The sequence below is a fragment of the Spermophilus citellus genome (assembly GCF_964194105.1).
Source record: "Spermophilus citellus genome assembly, chromosome: 7".
NCBI classification, from domain to species: domain Eukaryota; kingdom Metazoa; phylum Chordata; class Mammalia; order Rodentia; family Sciuridae; genus Spermophilus; species Spermophilus citellus.
The window spans coordinates 137,306,947-137,324,652 of NC_138188.1; positions in this window are offsets into that span (position 1 = coordinate 137,306,947).

Here is a 17,706-nt window from a genome sequence, read left to right on the forward strand (position 1 = left end):
CACATGAAAAAAAAAAAAAAAAACCTTTCAATGAAATCTAGCTCTTTCTCTTTACTTGGCCTGGATGCTAGATGCTCTCAAGACCATGTTAATTCTCTTCTTTAGAAGGTGGGAACTCCCTAGATTACTAGAGTTTAGTATAGCTGATGCAATAGAACTGAACCAACATTAGTATTAGGCTCATGTTATGGTTTAGATGCAGTGTCCCCTGAAAGCTCACATGTGAGACAATGCAAGAAGGTTTGGAGGAGAAATGATTGGGGTACAGCTTTAGCCTAATCAATGAGTTAATCCCTTATGGAATGAACTGAATCAGGGTGTGGCTGGAGAAGGTGGGGATTAGGGCGTGGCTTTGGTGTATACACTTGTATCTGGCAAGTGGAATCAATCTCTCCTCTCTCTCTCTCTCTCTCTCTCTCTCTCTCTCTCTCTCTCTGCTTCTTGATCACCATGATGTGAGCTCCTTCCCTCTGCCACAATCCACCATGATGTTCAGCCTCATCTCGAGCCCCGAGATATGGAGCCAGCCTTCTATGGACTAAGAACTCTGAAACTGTGAGCCCTCAAATAAATTTCCTCCTTGTTAAGTTTGCGGGTCGGGTCACAGCACTGAAAATGCTGACTTGAGGGCTCATGATTGTGAGCCCTCAAGTGCAAGAATTCTCCTGCACAGCAAGTAAATATTTGGGTTTCTTTTTTTGTATGATAGCTAAAGAAAAAAGAATAACTTAGAAAACTTACATAAAATGGACAGAAGATACAGGGCCTAGCATGAATTCCCAAGTCTTTCTGACCAGAGAAAAATTATAAATTAAAAATGATCCAAAATGAAAATAGAATATTAAAATTAAAGATTGCTGATTATATGAAAGTAAATAATCAACGAACAAGAGAAAAATAAACCTGGCATTTATTTTTCAAATGAATGCATTTTTTTATGGACTAAATGGAAACTCTTTTAATGATGTGAATATTATATTTTAGGATCATCTTCCCCCCCAAATTTTCATTGTTAGTTGACTTCAACAACAGTTAATGTTAATTATCCCTCATAGTGAAGTAGTTATGCTCATTCAACAAATACACACGCAACACCTACAAAAGGCCACCAACTTAGTTGTGCTTAGAGAATGAAGCCTACTAAAGCAGACATTGGGTCCTGCCCTCAGGGAGTGTATGTGCTAGAGAATAAAATCCACATATTCAAAAATGTTATATCAATATCTATATTTTTCAGTATAGAAAAAATATTTAAGATTTAGAATAAATTCTCTGAGTAATATTTGAATAGTATTCTAGTAGTGGATTCAGTTTTCTATTTTTAAAGTGATAAATTAAAAATTGAGCTTTTCAAGAAAATGCTTCAATATGAATGGTGAGCACATTTAATTTCATTGGTGAAGTTGAAAGAAAATTTGAAATTATTCGCAAATCAACTTCGTAGAACAATTTTGTGTAAATAAGCTAAAAAATAATGTTAGGTTCATCTGTAATATGAGATAGAGAAGGCACAATCCATTAAAGTCCAAAATCTATTAAATGATATTCTATAAGTAGTTATTTATATTCATATTTTGGATAATTTTTAAGCATTTTGCAATTTGAAGAGAACTGCAGTTTATTCTAATTAACTCATTCTATCCTTAATTTCACAATTTATCTACTATTATACTGTTTTTTTTTTGTTGTTGGAATACAATATTCAGCTTTCCAATCTCATGATACCCAGTCTACTGTTTCTTTCAGGGAGTTATTCTGTTTCTATGAATTAATTATAAGTAGGGTTCCTTGAAGAAAAGTTTTCTCTTATGTGATCATGGAAGATATGTTTTTTGTGTGTGGTGTGTTCTCTTTTCTTACATTTTTACCAGTACAAAACACTGTTTAATCTTACTGTCCCCCTACATTCCTGGAGAGTTAAAGCAAGACTTTGTGGAACAAGGTACATCCTCCACAGAACAGAAAGAAAACTGCAAGACCTCATGGGACTTAAGAAGCTGGAAGCTGCAGTGCCAAGTTCAATACACCAGAAGGGACAAGCAGTGGCTTAAAGGGCCAGAAGGGGATACTAAAGTCAATTTTGTAATCTAGCCTTAGTGGCCCAAGTAAATAAGTTTAATCAAGTGACTCAGGAGTAATTGGAAATTAAGGGAATGAGAAGCCCCAGCAACTGCCTTCTCTTTAGAGTTGTTTTAGGGGTCAGGTATATCTACAGATTTAAAGAACCAGTAAAGGCTTACAAGCTCTATAGCCCTCACATGCAATAACGCCATCCCTCCTTTAAATGTATCATGTCTAACTAAAGGTGTGTTATAAGGGAATGGCTCCAAATGGGCTTTCTTGAACCAGAGATTTATTTGAGGGAGTGCTCTCAGGAAAAGAGGCATGAAGGATGCAGCACAGTCAGAGTGGAGAAACAGATGCTAAACAAAACAGTGGCCCTTAGCTGGAGACTAGATTCTCCCTACTTCCACTAGGAAGCTCTGGACCCTAAGTTGTACAATCAAGTCTGTCCTGTTGGAGGCTGGCTTTCTGTTTTCTATACCTGTAGCTTATGCCTGAGGCTGCTCCTCTGCAGCAGGCAGGGTACTCTGCAAGTCTCCTAGTCACCTTTGGCCAAAGATGGTACCTGAAGTAAGGGATAAATGAGTTTTCAGTAGCCAAAATTCACATCATCTGAGCTGTGGGTACATGGAACTATAATGGGATGGACTAAAACATGGTGGGCATTAGTTTTTGCAGCACCATCATAAGATGATTGCTATATTTGACAGTAAGTAAATGCATCAACCAAGGTCAATTTCCTAACCACTTAAGACAGAAGAAAAAAGAAATATCTCAAAGTTTTCAGAGACATTTAGGAAAAACATACCATTTCAGGGACTACTATGATAATATTTCAGAGTGGTAATCAGCACTTTTGTTGCTTTCTACTCAATATAATGCCTGGCAGTTCTAGTACCCCTTAAATAGGCTTCTAATCGCCTCTCACTTTGCTCCACGTGTATTTAATTATTCATAATTCCACCATGAAAGTTGTCCTAATCCATTGGAGACAATGATAAAATATTACACAAGGAAAGACCATTAAACTTTATAGCATCCAGACAGTAAATTTTTTCCTTTTTGGAATGTATAATCATTTTTTACCACTGTAATTCACACAGAAAGAAGCAAAAGTGTATGTAAGAGACACAATTAGCAACAATCTGCAAATGAGCTTTTTTATCACACACCATTTGTTTCAGGAATACATTTGAACGTTTTATGTAGAAACATATTTTTCATCCCCTCCTAAGATTTTAAGGCTAAGGTATGAAAACTCTATTCACATAGGAATATAATTGAGCATGAACTTAAAGCAAAAGTCTTTTCTGAATCGAATTTTGAGCCATGAAGCTTATTTTCTAAAACTTCTAAAATTCAGGTATCTATGCTTCATGAGAACAGAAATTTTCCTCTTTTTGTTTTCTGTTATATCTTGTACACTGAAGCAGTACCTAGCACACTGTAGATGCTCAAAAAAAAGACATATTCAATGAATGAATATATGTTTATTAAAGGTTTTCAACATTATCTTTTGTTTGAACATCTTGTTAATCTTTTCTTTGCTGATTAGTTTTTCTATATATTTTTTTTTACTTAGCACATATTCTCCATATTCAGAGAATTCATGGCTTCAGTTTTTAAAAGTTCTTAAATAAGAAAGTAAAATTTCTAGAAAGTCCAGTAAGCTAGGAATACCTATGAGTGTGGACAAAAAATATGTTGTCATCAATTGTAGCCACATGACCGTGAGATGAACAGTTGAAAGAAATGTAAACTAGATGCTACTGGTAGGTTTCTTCCATAAAATATTCTAAAGCAAAGTTGGTTGGATTATGAAAGATTTGTCTTTGTCTGGAAATATCTTCCCAAATCAAATGCTTCCATATCATTATATTTTTATTACAAATAAGAAGTAATATTTAAATATTAAAATGTCTTTTCTTACATTTTGGAAATATTTTAGAATTGGAAAGGACCATAGAATTATATAGTTTCTATCAGGCAGTGCAGAAACATTAATGCTTACGATTGTACAATTTATAATTTCAGAGCTAAAATACTAATTATCTCTTATACATGTCTTTAATCTCATTTAGATGTAGGATATTAGAAAAGGAAGACAACACCATGCCCTGAAGTTTGTTGTTCTCTGTCTACTGAACTGCAAACGCTGACATCTGCTAGGGTTTAACTGTCACCTCCAAAACTTATGTGGAAATTTAATTGCCACTCTAACAGTATTAAGAGGCAGAGTCTTTAAGAGGTAACTAGGGAGGCAGGCATGGTAATGCATGCCTATAATTCCAGGCCTGAGGAGGCTAAGGCAGGAGGATCACAAGTTCAAAGCCAGCTTCAACAACTTAGCAAGGCCCTAAGCAACTTTGCAACACCCTGTCTCAAAATAAAAAGTAAAAAAGGATGGGGTTGTGGCTTAGTGGTTGAGTGCCTCTGAGTTCAAAAACAGGGGGAATCACCAGGCCATTCCTGTCTTCAGGAATGAACTAACACTACTGTTAGGGGGTGGGTTAGTTATCACAGGAATGGTTTCTGATGAAAATGATTGTGTTCATCCCCATCCCTTCTCTGTCTTTTAGATGCTCACCTCCTCTTCTCTCATGCTATGATACAACATAAAGGCCCTCACCAGATGCCAGCACCGTGCTTGGACTTTTTAGTTTCTAGAACTGTGAGCCAAGTTAACTTCCATTGTTTATAATTTACCCAGTGAGTAAAATGATGGTATAGCAGCAGAGAACAGATACTGATAGCATCTATCAATTTTTCATTTTACTATAAACATAACAAACCTGGATTGTTCTAGATTTCTTCAAAGCACTCTTCAGTATATCCCTGTAATTCAATCATAAAGTAATGAATTCAATACAATAGTTTTATCATGAAAATCTCCACTGAAAAGGTTTATCTCTATCACCCAACACTCACAGCCTTTGGAATTATAGCTCCAGATTAACAGTAAAATCTTTTCCCTACCTCTCCCCTCCAGAAACACAGTTGTGCAGTTGGGAAGAGCACCTGTGCTCTGCCTGAATGCACTGTGATCACAGGCTCCACCCCTCTTCATGGTGTGCCATGGCTTCCCCCTGCCTATTCCATTCCCATTTTCCTTCAAAGCCCCATTCCTACTTCTCACAATCAAGATGCCCTCTCTGATGATCTGAAGCCAAACTGCCATCATTTTAAGACTTTGCAACATATATTACATGGACACTCATTTCTCATTGTGCAAAGGATCCAGTTAGCCTCACTGTAGACATCTACTTTACACACAGCATTTGTTACCAAGAGGTTTTAAGTAAGTGCCAAAAATCAAGTTTTGTTCTGAAAACTAAAGAATTTGTATTCTTGATCAAGTAGAGATCATGACTCTTCTCAAGAACCAATTCACATGCTCCCATGAATACTCACATGAAACCAAATTACATACTTATGAAACATACAGGTGACTATGATTAAGAAAATTTTAGTGATGGCTTCCATATATATCTATCTATATACAATAGAACAGATTTCATGAAGTAATTTCTTGATTTGGGCCTAGACACAAACAAATTCATCAAAATTCTCTTGAAGAAATTGTGTAGGAGCCAGGCTTGGTGGTGCACAACTGTATTCCCAGCAGCTTGGGAGGCTAAGGCAGGAGGATTTTGAATTCAAAGCCAGCCTCAGCAACTTAGCCAGGCCCTAAGAAACTCAGTGAGATCCCGTCTCAAAATAAAATACAAAAAAGGTCTGGGGATAAGTGCCCCTGGGTTAAATATCCACTAACACACACACACACACAAAAAAAAAAAAAAAAAAGGAGGAGAAGAAGAAGTAGGAGGAGGAGGAGGAGGAATGTATATATGCACCTACAATGCTATAATGGACATTGTATGGTCTGATACTATACATGTACCTATAAGTACATATTATCCATAGAATCACAGGCATCATCTATTGCATATAAACATGTATATTATGTACAGTACCAGATAATTTTAAATTTGTTCAATAAATGATTTAGCTGTATCCATTGGAATCTGGACATTGTTGTGTTTGATATTTGATATTGCAGCAGTATTTATTACTGGTCTCATTTTAAATAAACACCAAATCTATTTAATTATCTCTATTCCCATTGCTACCATTCTGTGTGAGATATCTTTCCTATATTAGAACAGCAGCTTCTAGAATTTAGTGAACATCAGAATCACATGGTTGGTCTTGTTAATACATAGATTAATGCAAATATGAGGGAGGATTTAGGACTGAAAATTTGCATTTTTAGCAAGTTTTCAGGTGACACTGCTGTTGCTGGTCTTCATACCACTCTTTAAAATGCCCTAAAATAGACAACTGCAAAGGTTTCTCATTTTCCTCCCTTCTTTCACCTCTTTACTCTGCTACAATTTACTCTTTATAAGTATAAAATGATAATTTTTGAGAATACAGATTATTTTTATTCCATCGCTTGCAACCTTTCTTTACCTGACTCCTCTATGCCGCAGTCTTGGCTGGGCACAGAATCACGAGCCACCACACAGCTTTGTAGATTCAAACAGCAATTCTTTATTCCCGAACTCACACCGGCCTCCACACACGTTCTGGGGCAATCCCAGTTCTGCTGCCACCCAATTCACTTACTCCACGAGGCTTTCTTCCCAAAAATACTCTCTGAATCTCCCGAGAGCTCAACGGGAGCTCAGGTAGCAGGAACGCCCTATTTCCAGCAGCAATAATCCTCAACATCGAACTTCCCTAAAACCCAAGGTCTTAAACTGGGAACGCCCTAAACCCAAGGACCAGGATACTATACTTCCTCAAACTGCAGGATACACCCTAATCCTGGATCCACCCTCGTCCTTGAGTAGGGTCATCTTTCTCAAACACACATGCAAGGTCACAGCAAATTTAACATGGGGTACGCTGGCAAGGAAATCGATGTGTCATTCCTACTTGGTAATGGCCCTCAGCACCTCTACATACATCAGTATTGTTTTCTCATTTATTTATTTTGTATCCTTCCAGAACAATTCTAGCATGAAAAAGAGGCTTCATAGTTATATTATTTATTAGATGGCCAATCACAAGCTTCCTTTTAAAGTCACACCTACAATGGTGGTAAGGAAGTATTGAGGGTATGTAGGAAGATGTTACCTTTCTATTTGCCATGACAAACTTCCTATTCATTCAGGATTCACATTAAATTATTTAGATGTATCTTTAAAGGGAGGGATGCTTGGATATGTTTTGTTTTGAATTTGTTGTTTAAGTATTTATTTTATATGTAATTATTTTACATGTAATGTTTAGACAAAGCATGCAATGAAAAAAGAAAACAAACTTAGTGGCCCAATGATAGGTTCCAGTGATTATATTTAGGTAATGTATATGTTCACCCATAATTTCAGGATCAAAGTGATTTTAAATTTCTTCACCTTTTTATAGTTTTTTATATGTGGAAGATTTAATTCATTCACTGTGAGGAAGCACAGCTAATGTCTCCTGTAATTACAGAGATTAATTATATTTCACTATCAATCATCTAGTTAACGATTTTAAATGCTATATATGTTACTGCTTACCAATTATCAATTAGATAAACCTTAAAAGAACATAGCATGTTTAATTTCAAACAGCTGAAGTGATGCCATATTAACAAATCTGTGTGAAAACTAAGAAACTAATGTTTGATAATTTAAAAATTGTAAGATATATAGAAAGGAAATACACAACATTACATACACTGTGGGTATATTTTTTATAGTATCTATTCATTTGCCATTTTTATACAACTCTCAAGTATTTAAATAGTTCATACACATTATTAACTTAGCAAACATGTATTAGCAACCTTAACATTATGATTTCTCCTTTAAAAGAACTATAACAATTCTCTTCATAATATGGACAAAAAATATGTCCACTCCAATATTCACAAATAAAATATCTACAGTTCTTAGTGTTTTCATTTGCAAGGTTTATACATGTATTAATATATGCAAAAGTATTACCAATAATTTACTCAGCATAAGGCAAGATGAAAAGTATTTAGTCCAAATGCCTCCAGTTACTTTTGCAAGAACATTTTAGATTCTTTCAAATCTATTATCTTGGAAAACACCCACCTTGCTAAACTATTATCTTTATACATACTAGTATGTAGTCATAAATCTACAAGATCCCTTTTACTCTACATTATATAATATTTTACAGGGAAAAAAGATAATGTAAGAAAACTCAATACTGGTAAACAATGAACATGTTTACAAATATTCATAAAACCATATATTTTCAAACAAAGAAGTGTCCATAAACTTATTTATAATTTGAAAATGAATTTATCCGTATGAAGTATAAGGTATTACATACATAGAAAATATTAAATATAGGCAAACAAATAATGTATTTCTTTCTGAATACCAATTCATTAGGACAAATGTGTAATTAGAATCTAAATTATCTGAATTGGTAATTAACTATCAAATAAACCAAAATCAATATACTAGTCTGATTTCCCCAATGTATACTGAAATAACATGAAATGTCCATCTACTCTTATTTACTTATAGTATTATTAAATTTTTATTAGTCCTAATCAGTTATACCTGATAATAGAAAGCTCTTCAATTCATGTACACAAATGGAGACTTTTTCACTTCTCTGGTTGTACACAAAGTGGAGTCACACCATTCGTGCAATCATACATGTACCTAGGGTAATGATGTCTGTCTCATTCTACATTATTTCTCGTAAATGTGTTCCCCTTCCCTGCTTTCTTCAGCCTTACCTCCTTGGTTCTACATTTTAATCCTCCAATTCCAGCACATGAAAGTTTTCACTTGCTATTCAACTTATATTATTCTTGTGCCTCCATATGTCACCAAAATTCCACCATGCCCCCCATTTTTGGTATCTATGATACAATTAATTCTAAATACAACCCCAACAAGCACACTAAGTCACTCATATGTGACTTGATGTTAAAAAGTGTTATAGCCGTTTTCTGAATTTTGTCTGTAAGCAAATGTGACAAGTTATAAACACAGAAGAGGTTACAAGTTCATATACTCTAAATTTAGAAAGATATCCCAAGGGTTGCTTTAAAGTTTTATGTCTCTTTAAGTCAACTTTTTAAAAGGTCTGTGTGCTTAGTTCACTTTGAATGAACTATTTTGTCTCAATTTCCAAAATCTGTATTAGTTTCCTAACACTGTCATAAAAAAATTACTGCTTATCATGTGAATTAAACAAGTTTATCCTCTTAATATTGTAGGACATATAAGTCTTAAATCAAAGGCCAGCAAGATCATCCTCCTGAAGTCTCTGGGGGAAGAATGCTTACTCACTTTTCTTAGCACCTGCTGGTGGCTGGCAATCCTGGGCATCTTTTGGCTTACCTCACTCCAATTTCTGTTTACATTGTCCCAGGCCCTTCTTTCAGGTGGATAAATGTGTCCAACTTTCCAATTATTTTCTCTTATAAAGACATAAGCCACTATATTAGGGCCCACCCCAATTCAGCATGTCCTCAACTTAATGACCTCTGCTAATACTTTATTTCCAAACAAATCATATTCACTGGTGCTGGGAGCTAGGACTTGAACATAACTTTTGGTTCCACAATTTAAACTGCCATATTTTACCCACCCCTCATTGCCCCCAATTCATGTTCTCCAGTAGAAAATGCTTTCATGACATCCCCTCCTAGTATTGCTAAAAGTCTTAATTCATTTCCACAATAACTACATTCCTCAAATTAGACTTTTGTATGTACATATATGAATACACCACAGTGAAACTCCACATCATGTTCAACCACAAGATTGGTATCATAATTAGAATAAGATGTACTCCGTGTTTGAAGTATGTCAAAAGATACTCTACCATCATGTATAAATAAAAAGAAAGGAAAAAATCTAAATCGTGTAAGAGTCTATGAGTATGATCTCTGGGGGCGGGGGGAAGAACCCTCATGTGTGGATTGAAACTACAAAATAAAATGGTGAGACAGCAATATATAGGCATTTTCATCCCAAGAAGGAAATCTGGCTCATAAAAATGCACCATTTGTCCCAAGGAAGGTCAAACCTCAGCTATTGCTCAGAAAGGAAGCAGATAAAAATAAACTTAGAGTAGCCAGAAACATAGATTTTTTTTGTTGTTGTTGTTTAAAAAAGGATGTGTTTACAAGTAGGAACTTTTTATGCTTATTGAAAGGTCCTTGGGTAATGTGCTGGACATAAAACATCACATTGAAATAGAGTAAAGGATTAGTAGGGAAATGAGGAAATGAAATGCATAAATTTCACTTTTGAACTAGAGGAGAGAGGGAAGATATAACTGAAAGAAATGAACAGGTGATGTGTACATTGTGTTTGTTCTATTTTTAAATGTGTACTAAAGCATGTGTACAAGATAGCAGGAAGAGTCCAGAAGATATTGTATTCCAGTACATCCTCCTGGCTTGCCTGCAATTTACTATGTATGCTATTAGCAGTTAGAATAACACCTGGCCACGAATTCTGACTAGAAGCATGAAAGAACAAATGAATGAATTCAGTCAAGCAGGTAAAGTTAAATTCTCTGGAGGCTATTAATCAATGACATGAGTTTTTCAAGAAGGTTTAGAAATGGCAAAGGAGAGTACTTTAGAAAGATCTGTGAAGTGAATGTATTAGTAGATTAGACAATTGGGTAACTGAGAACATTCCATCCATGTTCTCTGTTTTAAAAAAAAAGGTATATAATGAGAGTGGTGGTAGAAGGAAGGGAAGGAGAGGAAGTGCATGGTTTCAAATAGTTATTAAAGAGCTGGAAAAGAGAATTCTCAAGAGGGAAGTCGCAGGATTGGCAGGATATATTGGAAAGTTTGGCTGTGATCTATGATCATGAAATATGTAAGAAGGATTAAACAGCATTGACATATTGTTAACAACACCTACAATTAAGATGGAGTTTAAGTGATCTGCATGTGATCATTGAATAAAAACAATTCAGACACTATTGCTTTTGATATGTGACTATAGTTTATATTTGTAATCCTTGAACTATTTGCAACTCAGCATCAAATAGTACTTATCCAAATAATTATATTTCAATATAATCCTCTTTCCAGGAAGGAAATTTCAAATGTCTTGTTCCTTTGGAAATGATTAGAGATATAACTCTATTGTTGCTGTTGCAGAAGCAGGTTCAGAGAGTCAATTGGTTGATTTGTAATAAGTTTGCCAACTTCTAGTTAAATTTCCAGAGTCTGAACAAATAGGCTAAGATGCACCCAAAGTATTTTTCGAATTGCTATTTACATTTTCTTATTCTTAGGTCCATTCTTTGGGAGGTCATATGCACTGAGGATGTTAAAAAATGTAGTAAATATTGAGGACTTTACTGCTTTTAAAATCTATCCTACATTTTTTTTAGTGATGCTTCTGAGTGTGCTGCATCTGTAGCTGATCACTTCATGCTAAAGTTCAGATCACAACCTGACTGATTCTTGGCACCACCAAGATCGATGTGTAATGAAATATTTATGATGTTAAGCTGTCTATTTTGAGCAAGTTAACACTTGAATCTATAAGTTTATTTTATTAATGAAGACTTTCAGGTTTTTTTTTTCATCCTGTATGCAGAATAAAACGTTAAAACTGCTAAGTGTTTTTATTGATTCTACAAATTTTATTATTTAAATTTAAATTTTGTAAGGATATACTACTTTTTGAAATACTTTTTTAGTTGTCAATGGACCTTTATTTTATTTATTTATATGCAGTGCTGAAAATCAAACCCAGTGTCTCACACATGCTAGGCAAGCATTCTACCATTGAGCCACAACCCCAGCCCTGTGGACATAGTACATTTTTTTAGAAAATTAAAATTAATTTTAAAATTAAAATTAATCTGTTTCCCCAGTTGTGCCATTTGAATAACACACATCACATTATAGTATAGATTGTTTATACATTATAGCAAGCCTTTCCCTATTATTGAACATCAAATCCCTGTACAGAAGCTCACCTCATCCTCATATTTCAGACATGAAATCAGATTACATGAACATACTTAAAGTAGTAAGTGCACAGATGATTATCAACTAATAAAGTCACTCATTGCTATAAGCCAGCCACTGTGTTGGAGGTGAGGAATGTAGAGATAAATAAGTACCTTCCCATCCCAATCTTGTAATAGGCACTCATAGCAGGTAGTAAATGAAACTATAGAAGAATGGACAATTTCAGAAGAGGGGTCAAGGAAGTCACCAAACAAGAAATTAAATCTGAACTGGCTTTATAGAATGAAATATATTGGGCCAATGCAGCAAGAGATAGTGGGCCTTATAGACAAAGCATACAGAGGTAGAGCGTGGGGCAGAGGAAAGAATATGGAAAGCTACAGGAAAAAGGGGTATTGGGGGAAAGATTAATAGGACTTCATATTTGTTACATAAAGTAGGGGAAGGTAAATATAAGTGAAAAACAAGCAAGAAATTGTTATTAGTGCCCTTCATGTATGATTCTGAGAAGCTTGTGGTGTATATCAAGAGTGGATCCTGAATTCTTAAAGGCTCACACACTAAAGTTTTGGTTTCTAGCCTCTAGCTCTATGGGAAGGTGGTGGAACCTTTAAGAATTTTCACTGAGTGGGATGAGGTCAGTTCATTGGAAGTGTGTTCCTGAGGGGTATATTGGGGGTGTGTCCCTAAAGAGATCTAACACTTTCTTCTCTAGGGTTTTTTTTTTTTTTTTGCTTCCTGTCCACCATTAGGTACATAGTTTTGCTCCACCATGTACTCCCTGCCATGACGTTCTGCTGAAAAGCTTTGTTCTACCACATTCTTCCTGCCATATTATTCTGCTTCACAGCAGGCCTAGAATGACAAAGCCATGGACTACCAATTTTCACCTCCGAAAACATGACCCAAAATTAATCTTTACTTATTTTAAGGTATTTATTTCAGGTATCATGTCATAGTTATGGAAAACTGACTAGCACATAAGGATAAAGTGTGAGTGTTATTGTTTTAGGACTGCTCTACAAGTAACATCAACTGGGTGGCCTCAAACAATAGATATTATTGGCTTGTGGTTCTAGAAGATTCTATATCTGAAATCAGGGTATTGTCAGGTGTTGAGTACTTCTGAGATCTCAGAGGGATATGTGTTTCATGCTTCTCTCTTGGCTTCTAGTGGTTTGGTGATAATGCTAGCATTCCTTGGCTTACAGAAGCGTTATCTCTATCTTCAGTTTCATGTTCTCATGATGTTCTCCCTATATGTCGATGTTCAAAATTCTCCTTTATATAAAGGTACTAGTTTTATTGAATTAGAGGCCATCATAATGACCTTGTTTAATTTGTCAAATATGCAAAAACTCATTTCAAATAAGGTCACAGTGACAGAGGCTGTAGGTTAGGATTTCAACACATCTTTTGGGGAAACAAAATCAACCCACAATGAAATGGAGAATGAAAGGGAGGATTTGGAAGAGAAGTATATTAGGTCTTGATGATCATTTGAATTACAAATTGTGATAGGTAGTTACAGATAGAAATATAGAACTCAAAAAATTATAAAATGACAAGTGATGAGACCCGAGAAAGAATATTCACAGGGATAGAAGAACACAGAAAAAGATAATGGGGCAAAGAGACACAAAGCATCTTAAGTGGAGAGATGATGATATTGGCCAACTCAAATTAGTACAGAGAGAATTACTGTAACAAGACTAAAACAGAGTTATTAATTTAACAATTAATGCATCATTCATGGTCTTTTGAAAGACCAATGTAGTAGTTATCTGGTATTCTGTTTTATATAAGTGTCTCTGAAAAGGCTGGGCTTATTGCCCAGCCTATGGCACTATCGGCAGTGGGCAGTGGTGGAATCTTCAGAAGGTTGGGACCAAGTAGAGGTTTCAGGTCACTAGGGGCATGGCAGTCATAAACATACATGCTCATGGGGACTGGTCCTGTGCCCTCTGATTCCTGGCCACCATGAGGTAAGTAGTTTGCTCCATGACATTCACTGTGCCATGATGTGCTGCATCACCAGGAGCCAAAAGGCAATGGAGCCAGGTGATCATGAGCCAAAACCTATGAACCATGATCCAAAATAAACCTTTCCTCCTAATAAGTTTATTATTTCAGTCATGTGTTACAGTAATGGAAAGTGAACTAACACTCTTAGGAAAAGGGTACTATGGAAAGAAAGGCATTTTTCATGATAAGAAATATGAGATATTGTAAAATTTTAGGAAGAGAGACTACTTGAAACTGTAGAATGGTAGACTAAGTCAGGAATAGAGAAAATTAAGTATCCTGCATTCCATCAGAAAATAGAGCCTCATTTTCAGTGTCTGGGGCTAAAACATAAGACTGAATATCAAGATATATTAATTATTAGTGAAAAGGAAAAACTTTTATGATGATCCCTGATAACATATTTAGGAAATACTAGAGTAGGGAATGGTAATGGATGGGTATCATCTCCCAGGGTCTCCATGCCCAACTGCTATTAACCCAGAGCCTCCTGTGGTGCCAACGGACAGGGGATCCAGTGCTGCTGAGACATTTTCTCTTGCTCTCAGAGAATCTACCATAAATTTTTGTATATTAAATTTATAACATAGAAATATCTTTTCTTGATGTTCCTAGTTTTTTTCTTCTATAAACATGATTTCATAAATAAATCTCCTAGAAACTTATATTAAACTTCTTTCATAATTGGAAAGAAACTAGGAATTCTTAAAAAACCTGCTAATTGATATGAATGTAGGGCAAGTGAATGGCTTTATATCAGCCTTATTTGTAACTATTCTTTTTAATCCATGTCATTGTTATTTATAATCTTTTATATAATTCTTACTTTTGATTTAGATTAATAGCAAAGAAAGTAGAATAGGCTGAAAAAAATAACAAAGGTATATTTTCATACTTGTCCTTCCATAAAAGAATTTAAAGTATAAAATATATTATTGTGATTTAGATCTAAAAATGTTCACTAAAGAGCTCAAGTGTTAAGTGATGTAAAAATGTTCAGAGGTAAAATGACTGGGCCATGAGAGTTACGACCTCATTAATGGATTAATCTGTTTGGTGGAATAATAATTTGATTAGATTATCAGGTGGTAACATAAGGAGGTGGGGCGAGGCTGGAGGAAGAAGTTTCCTGGGGTGTGTGCCCTTGGGAACTATATCTTGTCCCTGATGTTTCCTCCTCTCCCTCTCCTTCCCTTTTGCCTTCCCTCCCCACACCTCTTCAGGCTTCCATGAGTTGAGAAGCTTTATTCTGTCAAACCATTCTACCATGATGTTCAGCCTCATCTTGGGTCTGGAGCAATGCAGTCGATTGACCATGGACTGCTCCTCTGAAAACATCAGCCCACAGGCTTTTTTTTTTCCTTTAAGTTGATCTTGTGAAGTGGATCACAGAGACACAAAGTTGACATAAGTATATATGTAAAATATTATGTATTACTTCTGTTTTTTTAAAGGTGATAGGTATTAATAAAAGTCCGTTAAATAAGTCATATTAGAATTTAATTTCAGGAAAATAAATTTAGAAGATTTAAAAATAAACATTTTCTAATTTCAAAAATATATCCAATGTTCATTTATGCATTTATATGTGATTTATTTTACTAAGCATTAGAATATGTAAGTTCTCAAGTTTCATGATTAGAATATTGGTAAAGTTTTAATGGATGGAGACTTCAGATTTTTTAAGTACTAGTTTAACTAAAGTAAAATATTGCAAATAACATCAACAGCAAATAAAAATTCTGGTTTGTAATACTAACAGAAAGGTGAAAGAATCAGCAATATTTCATGAGGATAAAATCATTTATTTTCTAGTAATTTGATATTAAAGGTGTGTAGCTTATACTTTTCTTCAAATATTATAGATTTCCCCTAAATATCATATTTAACTTACCATTTAAAATATTATGTATCTCTTTTAAATAAGTTAAAATAAAAGTATCTATAATTTATTGATCTAAACTGAGAAATGCTTCAAGCTCCATGCTGACACTGGAAGAATATATGGCACCCTCACTAGGGAGTCTATTTATAGACTCACTCTGGTATCCTAACCCTAGATAACTGATGAAGAAGTGACCCATTTGCTGTGTTATATTGTGTTTCTATTATTGTATTTAAATTGAAACTTTATAAACCAAATTATTATAAATAAAACAAAAATATTATAGAGAATCTTTTGGTAGAATTGTGAAGTCTTTCACAAAATAATCACTTGATATTTCACAATTTATATCCACCCACAGTTAAAACAAAACTTGGGATATACTAGAGATTTTTAGTTCAACTATACATCCTTTTAACCACAGAAAAATTGCTATATAAATAGTCTTGACATTATGCAGCATTCTTAGTATTTTAAAGAAATATAAAGCTTCTTTAGAAACAAACAAAAATTCTTAGACTTTTTACCATAGTTATGTATTAAAAATATTATCAAAAGGTTAGATTATATCTTTAAACAAAATTTTAAAAAGCACCTAGTCTAAGGTTTAGAGGCAAAAAAAAATGGAAGTTTGGCATCAAAAGAGTTATTATGTGTGTATTCAAAGGATTGTTAAAGCCGTGCTTCTCAAATATTCATGTGCTGCAAAATCACCTGGGGATATGTTAAATCAGAGGTCTGAAGTGAAGCCTGAAACTCTAAATGTCTACCAAGCTCTAAAATGAAGCTAAATCTGCTGGTCTGAGAGCACACATTAGATCCAAAATAGTAGAGATTTCTTTTGCTCTTGGAGCAGGTATGTGCATTTCTTGAAAATATTTGTTTTCAATTATTCAAAAATCAGTGCAATTTAAAAATTGAAACACAATAATGGTGTTATCAAAAACTATAGGGACAGTCTGATACTTACATAAAAGAAAATCCTATGCTTATGGAATATCTTATTGATCATTATGAAATATGTTTGAGGTACACAGAACATATAAAAAAGAATCCTAATAAAAATTAAATGCACCTACTTTTATACAAAAACCTAAACATTTTTGTCTTATTAGAAAAAAAGTGATAGAGTGACGTGAGGGTCATAATTTTGACAAAAATAATACAATTATCCTATATTTGTGCTCTTATGTTCAGAACACTCTACAATAATGCCAAATCAGTAAGGAGTACCAAGCCAATCATATCAAACCCAGTGGTATGTTGACAGCATCATGGGCTCAGAATTCTCAAAACATCTCTGATTTACTTTTATTCACCAAAGAATTTTCTAAAAGTAGCAAAAAAGATTATTATATTTCATGGAATAAAGTCCCAAAAGCATTCTAAATTCATCTGGTGAGCTACTCAGCTAAATTACTAAACACCAATTTTGGAAGAAAACGGAAATGATGAACAACGACTATCAGTTCTCCTACATCTCTTGCTATTTCTGGGGTCTGGAGAAGATACATAGATATTCAGACCCTGGACAGACAGTAATGCCTCTGGACTTTCACAGGCTTTTCCTGCTGTGAGTATATTTATTTTTATAGGAGTCATAACAGATCACCTTCTCATTTAACTTTGCGGAATGTAGGCAAGAGAGGATCTTAATGCTATAGGAACATGCCATTAAATTGATTTTCAAGCTCAGATTACTTTTCAAAGTTATCACAGCCTAGGGCAAATGGTT